The sequence below is a fragment of the Orbicella faveolata genome, unplaced genomic scaffold (assembly GCF_042242905.1).
Source record: "Orbicella faveolata isolate gen_17 unplaced genomic scaffold, um_ofav_v1 contig_12, whole genome shotgun sequence".
NCBI lineage: Eukaryota > Metazoa > Cnidaria > Anthozoa > Scleractinia > Merulinidae > Orbicella > Orbicella faveolata.
In genome coordinates, this window is record NW_028301539.1 from 30,965,821 (window position 1) to 30,977,879 (window position 12,059).

Genomic DNA, 12,059 nt, shown 5'->3' on the forward strand with positions numbered 1-12,059 from the left:
GCTCTGAGCTAACGGAAAAGGTGGGTTTTTCAGGGTCGAAAACAAGACTTCAATCTCGCGCTGGGAATGAATAATAAGATCTGCTAACGCTAGTTGTAAGCTCACGCATATGCTTAAGAATATAGCAAGAAAACTCTCTACTCTGGTATCGAGTTAATTTGTGAGTTTCTCAGACAATGTTTAATCATAACCAAAACCTGTTTTGATGGTTTCTTATTGTCTCTGCTTGTTTGGTGAGTTTGCAAAGGTTTTTGAAAGGGAAGTCTGACGCGTACAATTAGCTCATTTGCATAGTGCAGCTCGTGCACTTTCAAGTCCGAGTCGGTGTTTTCAATCGTCAACAAATCTTGACAAAGACTTCTTTCATTATCTTTTGTGTTGAGATGCTGCAACAAATTTCACGAATCCAAAAAAGGCTACTAACATCATGTGTGTTTCTTCAACATAAGCATAGTGAAGTTTTACACTGCGAAAATGAAAGGAGTTTTTATAACTCGATCAACAAAATCGAAATCGTTATTCCAAGTTGATGAAAGAAAGCGTCATCGTAACTTTGCTGATTGTTTCTGCTTTATTCTCATATTTTCAGCTTAGCTTTTAATATGTTCTCAAACATTTATCAATCTTAAACATATTTAAAAACTATAGAGCTATTGTTTGAGTTCGATGTACGCTTTCACACGAAAGTGCGGCGGAAGTACAATTTGTCATGTTTACTGACTGTACAAAACACGCATCGGCGGGCGCTCTCATTCATCGACAACAGAAAATTTACTGGATTTTTACACGAATAAAACTGAGCAGTATCTACGGACGTAAAGTTATTAAGCCTCGATGAAACATCAAGCGTTGCTTACAATTCAAGCCAAACTCAAACTAGCAATTATTTTGTTTTACTTTTCGGTCGCGATAGACTGACAAATTCCTCGCAAGCGTGTGGCAAGAGGGGCTATGAAACTATGAAGTCCTGAAGCTCTGCTATATCTAAATATATCCAGCTAGTTTTTTGCTGTGTAATGGAAAAGCTGTTAATCTTCAACATAAGTGAAATTCAAAGTGGAGTAATGTACAGCTCATGTAAAAGAAGCATCAGTCGGAACACAACTTGGTCAGCGATATATATAAGCTTACAGCGGAACATACCTAAATTCGACACTGTCTTACTTCACTCAAACTGGAGCAGCTTACGACGAGAATACTTAAGCAAAACTCCAACAGACGTAAACGCGTTGAGTTGTGGGGCAAAAACATGAAACATTTCGGGAATTTCGGACGGCATTTCCCCCGCGCGACATCCGCAAAAATCCTCGCAGCATACACGCGTGTGTGCCGCAGGTGATGGCGCAATTTGTTCTAAAAATAGAATTAAGGTAGCCGAACACAGTTTTCAAGAGCCTATGCTTAATTCACCATTACTTTTAAGCTATTTATACTTTGGCTCTCCTTTTTTGCAAGAGTCAAGGTTAACCACAGAAAAGTTTATTCTCGCATTTTGGCTAAGGCGTGTACTGTTGCCATGGCAACGGGGCTGGTTAAAAACAAGGCTTAAAAAATTATTTTTGTTTATTTAAATAAAATCCAGTCGTTAGATTTTTTTCATCTTTTGCCCACTACGAATTGACATTAAATCCCTTCTGTCAACACTGTTCTAATAAAATTTTGACATAGGCGATTTTCGTAATTCGCCGTAAATCGTTTTCACCGCATGTTCTGTATTATTAAAAATTCCCTATGTCAAAATCCAGATTTTTTGCGATAGATCATTCACGTGGTTTCTGAACTATTTTTTTGCCAAATTTCTTGAAATTCTAACGACTGGATAGTCAGAAATCCGCAAGTTTCTTCTAAAGCAATCGGTCTCAATTTTTCGAGCAACTGCGCATGCGCTGCATGTAACTGGGTTCTTTCGGTAACAAAGAGAAAGCTGAGAATTGCTGGTTTCTTTGCGTCGTTACCTTTTCTAACATATCTTTGTAATAAAAGACTAAAGCCATCAATACACTGCGTTCAATAATAGAGAAAAAATAGCACACATAGTGCGGGTGTTGAGTAAATAAAACGATCGCTCTTTGCAATCGTTGTGCGCGCGCTCAATTGCATCAGCAAAAGCGCGCGCGAAAACTGTGTTCGGCCACCTTAATGTCCCATATCATGGGGACAACCCCAATACTTGAAATGGCGCGCGCTTACGGTCTCCGTCCCCGATAATAGCTCCTGATCGAATCAAGGTGATTTCATAGTGCCATGGCATCTAACTCACAGAGTCACGGGCGTGCCACCTAGTGTTTCTGTTGCATTATCAAAAAGCACTTAGGAGTTCTAGACACCATGGCATTATCAAAGACCCACAAGTTCAGACTGAAAAAATCAACCCTTTATTAGAATCAAGGTGATTTCATAATGCCATGGCATCTAACTCACAGAGTCACGGGCGTGCCACCTAGTGTTTGTGTTGCATTGTCAAAAAGCACTTAGGGGTTCTAGACACCATGGCATTAAAAAATCCTCCTCACTCAAACCAAATAAATTTCTCCCAGTCCATCGTTGATCATAACTTTGGTTGTATGTGGTGGCTACTAAAAGGGGCCGTTTTGTCTGTTACCTGCAGAGTGCAATGTCGAATGCTCGACCTACAGGATTTTTATTTTATTTTTTAATTTTTTTTTTCTGCGGGGGCTCCTAAAAGAACCTTCTCTGTCTTGTCTTCTTGTCACTGAACCTTCTCTGTTTTGTCTTCTTGTCACTTAACCTTTTCTGTTTTGTCTTCCTTGAACTGACGTTCAGTACCAGAACTTCCTGGAAAAAAAATGAAAAAAAATTACATATTACAATTTTTTGCCTTACAGTGATTTAAACTTTCAATGCATGTTGAGAAGTGGTAAAAATTACTGTGACTACAAAACAGGTAAATTTCATGACGGCAATTTGAATTGAAGGGACAGATCTGATTGTCTTACAAACATTTTTTAAACTAGTTTACAAAAATCAGGAAAGGTATGTTTTTTTTTCTCCATGACCTCCCACTCCCATAGCAAAATTAAGTAACACCCCAAAACAAGCCATTTTTAAAATTGCCTTTAGTCTCTAAGGCAAGGTTCTCTCAAGATGAAAGTACACTTTCGATAAATGGTTAATAATATGTAATACTGTGTAACTGACCTGAACAAGAGGCAAAAGAAATGTTGTTTCTACCAGGAGCTGTTTGCTGTCCAGGTCTCAATTTTACCATGATCCAGTCTGCTTTGAAGTTCTCTGGGCCATACTTTGATAGTTCATCATTACACTCTTGCAGAGAACCAATTTCGTAGGCCAGAAGACCAACACTTTTCAAAATCTGCTCAGTATTGCGCATCTCACAATGCAAAGCACAAAGACACAGAGAAGACAAATCCTCATCAAGTAGGCATGTCAGGTCATCTCTCAATCTTTAAAGCTAAAAACAGGTAAAAGGATCACTGCCATACATGTAGATCAATCAAAAGCAATTAAACCACAAAAAAAAAAAAAAAAAAGAAAAGAAAAAAAGAAAAAAACAGGAAAGAGGGAAAGCAAAAGTAAAACCTACTGGTCTTTTAATCGTATCATGTGAAACGAAGCAGACAAAGAAAATATAACACTTGCAGGGCCAGGTTCTCATAATTCTGTGGGTTGAATTTATTGATGGTTCTCATCTTAATTGCCACAAGGGTACTTTGGTTTAAATCCCTCTCTCCACAGAAATGTGCATTTCTAAAATCACAAATAAATCTTTACGGTGAATAAGAGAACTAATCTGTGGATTTCCACCACAAATCACATTGTATCTTTTTAATTTAATAGTTACCTGCCGATGTTTGCTTTCACTTGAAGGAAATGCTCAAGACAAACCTCATGCCTTCCTAAATCACAATCACAAGCCTAGGAAATAACGTAAACATTGTTGATAGCATTAACCAGGATTGCACAGAGCTGTCATTACCTTTGATGCAGTAAGGCTACACAAAAAAAGGAAGTGGCCAAATACTCAAGATAGCATTCATTGGCTGCTGCCTTTTAGTCATTTTCATACTTTGAAAAGCCAGCAATCTTCATTGCAGTAGTCAGTCATAATATAGCTGGTTGTCGCCTACCTATCATGGTAGCTGCATGGAAATGCTAATGTATCTAGTCACAGTAGTGACTACTCAGGGTCTGGCTTTTAGTCAGAATTAAAAGGTGGACATATTGAATGCATGTTTAACTCAACCATACAATTTTAAGAGATTAGGTGCATTGTCTACAAATTTCCTCACAAATTGGGATGCACAGACATCCCTGAGGCTAAAAGCATGATCTACATGTAGTCATCACCTGAGTTGTTGCATAATAAATGCCAAAAGCATGCTCAAAAGATTTATTGTTTTTAAGGAGAACGACCAATTTTTTGAGTTTAAAAGACATGTTTCGACAGAACTTCTGTCATCTTCAGTTGAATGAATGATTACAAAGCAAGTTGAATAATAAGTAGGCAAAAATGCTAATTAAGACAAATAGTAACAACAGAACGTGAAGAGGTGTAAATTAAAAGGGTAATTTTAGATTTACATGGTGTAATTGCTGATTGAGGCAAGGTAGTTCTTTTTGAATATGGATAGCCTCCTTTATCTTGAGTTGTAATCATTCATTCAACTGAAGATGACAGAAGTTCTGTCGAAACATGTCTTTTAAACTCAAAAAATTGGTCGTTCTCCTTAAAATCTTTACATGTCTGCTGCTATCTAGACCTTTCGGAAATTTATTGTTTTGGGATTTCCACCAGCCAACTATCAGTTTTGCATATTTATTAAACAATAATATTATATTGCCTGTTTTATAAATGGTAAATTAACCTTACCCTTAATGCCATACAAAAAATGCAAAACTCAACAGCTAGCCCTTGCCCTCCAAGGATGAAGTCTTCATCCTCCAGTCTTGCCAGTATTGGCAGCAAACCCTTGTAGTCTAGAGTTACTATAAAATAAATTAAACATTATCCTTATTTTTAAAAATTTTAAAGCTCTTTTTCCTCATAAGAATTCAAATTACAGTGTTTTTATCCTTGCAAACAAATGCAAGACTGTTCCCTAAGACAATTTACAAAGAAACCAAAGGCTTCAAAAGTCAGAATTTAATTAGGAGCCAAGGTACAAATCAGCTCCTCAAGTGCCCTGGGCTACTTACTGTTCTTCTTTTGCACTCATTAATTTCACATTATTTTTTTTGTTTTTACTGTTTATATGTCCCACAAGATGGCTTTAATCAACTTTTACCTTTACTGAATAGGATTGACAGAAGCAATTTTCTTACGTTCACATCTATTTCACATAATCATGGACATGCCACATGCCACATGCCTAACATCAATCAGTTTGTTGTCAGTTGACCTTACACCTGAAATTGTCTTTGAATTAGCAATTGGGAGAAATTTCAGTAAGACGGTCATGTTATCAACTTAAAATTATTGACATCCGACATGGTTACAAACTACAAAATAACTAAACAATACATTCCTTTGAATTGCACACGATAGTGCTTGCCATCAACCCAAATCCCATTTCTTTTAATTTCTTCAATGCATTTGTTGAGATTAACAAAAAGGTTTCTCAGGTCTTTCCTTGAAAATAGATATAAAAAAACCATCAAGTTTAATTTACAATAAAAGGGTATGGATAAGGCTTTGTAATCATTTACTGAGGATAAGTTTCGACTCACACCTATTGTTTATCAATACAAAACTGAAACTGTCTAAAACTCATGCTGAGATTGGACATCTAAGCTTTTCAGTTCAATGGAATGGACTTGCAGCAGCAATTCAGATTGTTTTTGCTCTTTCAGGAAGGAATGGAAGGTTTTTTCTAACTTTGTGTTTTATGTTACAATTCACCGAGTTAACTCCACCAGTAGTTTATTCTAAGCTGTTTAGTCACAACAATGTTATCTGGATCGGAAACACTGTGGTAGATGTCAAAGTTTTCAACTATTATTTAGCTTACTACCAGTAATTTCTGTAATGTACATTCAGGCAGAAGTCCAGAAGTTAGTATCTCTTTTGGTCATGGGTCTGTACTCTGATAGTGACAGAAATGTCACAAAACGCGATAAGAATGAAGATATATGCCGCTTGGCAGGTATTCCTTTGTTCAAATAATGTTTTTGCATCATCTGTGCATTTTAGAGTATGGTTGCATAGCCAAATGAAATCTATTTGTTAAATAGATAAGATATCAACAAATCAATGATTACTGACAAACCTCTTTTCTTCACAATTGGCTATAGCCAGAGGATAGACAGATTTGGCACTTTGAGAAGATCGATGTTTTGTATCAAGGGGAACAACACCAACTGTCACTTGATCCTTACCTAAAATATAAAAAAGAATTTCACATAAATTCTTGAAAGAACACTGAATGCTGGCATAATAAAAGTAGTATGGCATCAACGTCAACTATATATAGAGGTGGAACAATTTAATGGACATATCATTTTTGTATTAATTTTTGTGAAACACACGGGAAATTGTTGGGGGAATAATGACATGAAAAATCATGCATGGGAAAAATGGAGAATAAATTCTGCACATTAATCAAAGGGGTAGAAAGAAAAACTGAAGGACTGGGCTGACCATCATGGCGTCGAGCTCACTGCTTCGATATCTCCACAAACTATGGCGATTTAATGATTTGTAAGCTGAAGTTTTGGTTATGCACTGTGAACAAAAAGGTTAGATGGACTGTTTCTACACAAATATTTGGCTGATGTAGCTGGACCTGGATTTTAAGGATGCCACCGAAGGAAAAAAAGCGGCCACGAGGTTCAAGTTCATCGACCGGGGAGCCTGACGAAATTCTTGAGAGGCTGTTAAGCATCCAAAATCGCATTGAAAATGGATTTACAAAGATTTACGATGAAATAGAAACTTTAAAGACTGAACTAAACGACAATATCAAGTCCGTTAAAGAAGAACTGGGCGAGACAACAAAATCTCTAAATACCGTATGGGAAGAAGTTCGATTGCTCAAAGAAGAGAACAAAGACCTAAAAAGCAACTTGACAGCACCACTAAAAAGAATGATACTTTAGAGAAGAAGGTCGAAACCCTAAGGAGTCGACTGGTAAAACAGGAGGATTACTCAAGAAGGGAAAATTTACGTTTTTATAATATCCCAGAAGAACCAAATGAGACGAACGAAGAATGTTTTCAGAAGCTGAGGCAAGTTTTGACCGAGCTCGGAGCGCCTTCAGATGTCAAATTTCATGCAGTTCATCGTACAGGAAAGCCAAATGTGGGCACACGAACACCTTCAACATCGAATGAAGAAGAGATGCAGGGACCACCTCGCCCGCGACCAATATTAGCCCGTTTTCTATCGCGTATGGACTGCGATTTGGTGTGGTTTAAGGTGGCCGAACACAGTTTTCGCGCGCGCTTTTGCTGATGCAATTGAGCGCGCGCACAACGATTGCAAAGAGCGATCATTTTATTTACTCAACACCCGCACTATCTGTGCTATTTTTTCTCTATTATTGAACGCAGTGTATTGATGGCTTTAGTCTTTTATTACAAAGATATATTAGAAAAGGTAACGACGCAAAGAAACCAGCAATTCTCAGCTTTCCCTTTGTTACCGAAAGAACCCAGTTACATGCAGCGCATGTGCAATTGCTCGAAAAATTGCGACCGATTGCTTTTGCAGAAACTTGCGGATTTCTGACGATCCAGTCGTTAGAATTTCAAGAAATTTGGCAAAAAAATAGTTCAGAAACCACGTGAATGATCTATCGCAAAAAATCTGAATTTTGACAAAGGGAATTTTTAATAATACAGAACATGCTGTGAAAACGATTTACGGCGCATTACGAAAATCGCCTATGTCAAAATTTTATTAGAACAGTGTTGACAGAAGGGATTTAATGTCAATTCGTAGTGGGCAAAAGATGAAAAAAATCTAACGACTGGATTTTATTTAAATAAACAAAACCATTTTTTAAGCCATGGCAACAGCACACACCTTAGCCAAAATGCGAGAATAAACTTTTCTGTGGTTAACCTTGACTCTAGCAAAAAAACGAGCGCCAAAGCATAAATAGCTTAAGAGTAATGGTGAATTAAGCATAGGTTCTTGAAAACTGTGTTCAGCCACCTTAAGAGAAAGGAATTGCTGAAGAGCGCCCGTTTCCGGACTGTATTTATCGACAAGGATCTCTCTCCAGAATCTGCTAAAGACCGAGCTAAATTACGTGCTGCCTTTAGGAAAGCTAAACAACTAAACATTGCTAAGGTACTACTCAGAGGTAAAAGCCTAATTATAAATAGTGGTAAATATTCTGTAGACACATTACCAGAGTACTTGCTACCAAGCGAGCAATCAACTACTCCTGAGTAAAAACTTTTGATTGACTTTATTTCCATTTTATCTTGTAAAGCCGATGATCGGCTTTTATCGTTTAAGGCGCCACCAAACCTCTTTATAAGGCTAGGCTATCTTTATCTATAAGAACACTCAACTGATAGGCAATTTATAAGTCTTAACTTTGCTTTGGTGCCGCTAATATTGCGATATAAATGGTAATTAGAATTGCGATAAAATTCTTGCATACCAAAATTTAACGGAAAAAAACACCAAAACATTTAATTCGCCAAAGTTTTTTCATTAGCACCTAACATTTTTGTTTTGTATTTATAACAATAGCTGAATAAGTCCAAAGTCCCAAGGGTCCAAACCAAGGTTCTAATCTTGAGACCCTTTTACCATCTGATTAGTTTAGTTTTTTGTTTTAATATGTGTTTAAAATGTCTATTTAGTGAGTGTATGTGTTATTGCTTCTATGTATACTGCGTAGACTTTTCTTTTGGAGCTGCCAGTCTGGAAACAGCTCATTTGAGTCAAATAATAATTATACAATGGCAAGCAAAAAGGCGAATGTGCATTTTAAACTTCTTTCGCTTAACGTACGTGGAATCCGTTCGCTTGGAAAAAGGAAAGCTTTGTTTATCTGGTTGAATAAGCAAAAAGCAGACATTATTTTCCTCCAAGAAACGTACAGTTCAGTAGAAATCGAGAATATATGGAGAACCCAATGAATGGGAAAATGTTTTTCGCGCATGGATCAAATCACAGTTGCGGCGTTATAACACTCGTTAGAAATGATTTAGATTTTGAAGAAGAATCCTGCAAGTGCGACCAAAACGGTAGATTTATAATTTTGAATGCGTCTGTGCAAGGAGTTAAATATGTCTTTGCCAACATCTATGCACCAAATAAGGTACGTCATCAATGTACTTACTTTAAAGCTTTATATGAAAAATTGGACGACATCATAACAAGCGCTGAACAAAACGTTATCATTGGAGGTGACTTCAACGTCACTTTTGATTCAAGTCTGGACTGTTTGGGTGGTTCACCAGCAAAAAAAGAATCGGTTAAGATTCTTGAAGAAATCTGTTTGGATCTGGATTTGATCGATATCTGGAGAGTAAGAAATCCGAAAGAGAGGCTGTTTACTTGGAAGCAAACCAAACCTTTGATCTAAAGAAGACTAGATTTTTGGCTGATTAGCGACACCTGCCAAGACGAAGTCGAAGAAGTTAAAATTATACCTTCTATAAAGTCAGATCATTTAGCAATTACATTAATTTTTAATGGCATAGAAGAACAAAAGCATGGTCCATCTCATTGGAAATTCAACTCTAGTTTGACTAAGGATGACGAGTATGTAAAACTTATTAGTGAAAGTGTACCCGTTTGGACTGAGGAATTTAAAGAGGTCAATGACAAAAAAGTGCTCTGGGATCTTATAAAATATAGAATCCGACAAGTTTCTATAAAATATAGTAAAGGGAAAGCACGGCTAAGAAAAGACAAATTGCTAGAAATAGAAACACTTCTTAAAGTGTACCAGGAAAAGTGCTCTACTGATCCGTCAGCAGAAAATATTGAGCAGCTTGAAATTCTTCAAGGTAAGTACGATGCACATTTTGATTACCTTTCGAAAGGAGCTATTATTCGTTCGAGAGCGTCCTGGTACGAGAAGGGTGAAAAAAATAATAAGTACTTTCTAAGCTTAGAATCTCACAAAAAGGCCAAAAGTTGTGTCCGTAAAGTTTTTACTAAAAAAGGAACTTTAAGCTCAGACCCAAAGAAAATAAGATTTTTACACAGATTTATACGGTCTCGAGAGTAACCTACCAGAATTTGCAGATTCCTTTTTTCAACATTCTGCAATTCCTAAACTCTCGCCAGATAGAGCAGCTACTTGTGAAGGAAAGCTAACGGTGGAAGAATGTTTTAAAAGCCTACAATCTTTTAAAGAAAACAAATCACCAGGAAATGATGGACTTACTGTAGAATTTTATAAAACATTCTGGGGTGTTCTAGGTAATCTTCTAGTAGAAAGTCTAAATTGTGCTTTTGACTACGGTGAGTTATCAAATTCACAAAAGCAAGCGATTATAACTTTGATAGAAAAGAAAGGAAAAGACAGAAGACATATTTCCAATTGGAGACCAATCTCGTTAATAAATGTGGATGCAAAGATTGGATCAAAAGCAATTGCAAGAAGACTTCAGGAGGTTTGACCTGATATAATACATCATAATCAAAATGCTTATGTTAAAGGAAAGTCTATCTTCGACGCAGTTAGAAGTATTGACGATATTTTAGAATTTACTGAACGTAAAAAGATCAAAGGCTTTATGCTAGCAATTGATTTTAAAAAAGCGTTTGATTCGCTTAACAGAAGTTTTATGTTCGTGCGTTGGACTAGGACTTTTTATCAAAATATAACAAGTTCAGTTATGAATGGTGGTTTTTCGACGGGCCCATTCAACATACGGAGAGGTGTTAGACAAGATGACCCCCTATCAGCGTATTTGTTTATTATCTGTCTTGAAATTCTTACTATCTCCGTGCGTGAAAATAACAATATCCAAGGGATTCAAGTCGATAAGGAAGAAATTAAACTTGAAATGTTTGCCGACGATGTTACTGCCTTTGTAAGAAACAGGAGATCTCTCGAAGCTCTTCTCTGCACTACTGACTTGTTTAGTCAGTGCTCTGGACTTGAAATCAACTCCGAAAAAACTGAATGTATGCTTTTGGGTAATCAAGTCTCCTTGGCAGCAATGGATGTCATTTCCTCCAGAAACATCCGAATTAAAGACACGGTTAAAATTTTAGGTGTTTACTTTACTTACAATGAAAGTCAAAGAAAAAAGTTAAATCCATTAAAGAAAAGTTGCAAAGGTGGAAGTGGAGGGACCTTACCATTCTAGAAAGAATTCAGATTGTAAAGACGTTTGTGACACCATTGTTCATGTACCGAGCCAGTTTAGTTTGTGTGCAAAAAAGATACCGTAATGGAAGTCAACAGATTACTCTTCCAGTTCATCTGGAAAGGAAAAGATAAAGTCAAACGTTTATCACTTGTAAGTGATATCGATAAAGGTGGACTAAAAGCGCCTCATGTAGAATCGATTATTAAAAGCCAAAGGATCATGTGTTGCAAGAAATTTGCTGATGATCAACAAAGTAATTGGAAGATTATTCTTTCCCATTACCTAAAAAATGTGGGGTCGAAACTACTTCTGCGCTGTGCTTTTGACTTAAAGAAATTGCCTATTAATTTACCCATTTATTATGAAGAATGTCTGCGATGTTTTGCAGAATATTCATGCGCGAGTAGACTAACTGAGCAAGCACTTTGTCAAGAAATACACAATACAGTGATTTGGAACAACAAGTTTATTTGTATACAAGGTAGGTCCATTTTATACGAAGAGTTATTTAGAAAAATTATTTCACTAGGGGATCTTACGACTAAAGAAAATGCAGTATTCACAAGGTTTCAAATTATTACAAGCTCTTCGCTTACATCCAAAGAAAAGTTTCAGCTAATGGCGATCATAGACGCATTACCTGCACAGTGGCGACAACATTTAAAAACCTGCAAGAATTTTTCACAAAACTGTACGTTTTCCAGTAACGCACAGTTACACCTAAATGGCCACAATGTAAACTTGGATAAGGTCATATCCAAGAGCATTTATAACGAAGTTCGCTCAA

At 36.7% G+C, this 12,059-nt stretch overlaps 1 long non-coding RNA gene across 1 annotated transcript; it reads right to left on the bottom strand.

Annotated features, from left to right (window-relative positions):
• Positions 1-2,704: 2,704 nt before the first annotated feature.
• Positions 2,705-4,985, bottom strand: LOC149117526 (uncharacterized). The gene is made up of 4 exons (XR_016203792.1): positions 4,853-4,985; positions 3,824-3,897; positions 3,160-3,433; positions 2,705-2,796 (listed from the first exon to the last, which is right to left on the bottom strand). It is a non-coding gene; the product is annotated as an uncharacterized LOC149117526 (long non-coding RNA).
• Positions 4,986-12,059: the final 7,074 nt, after the last annotated feature.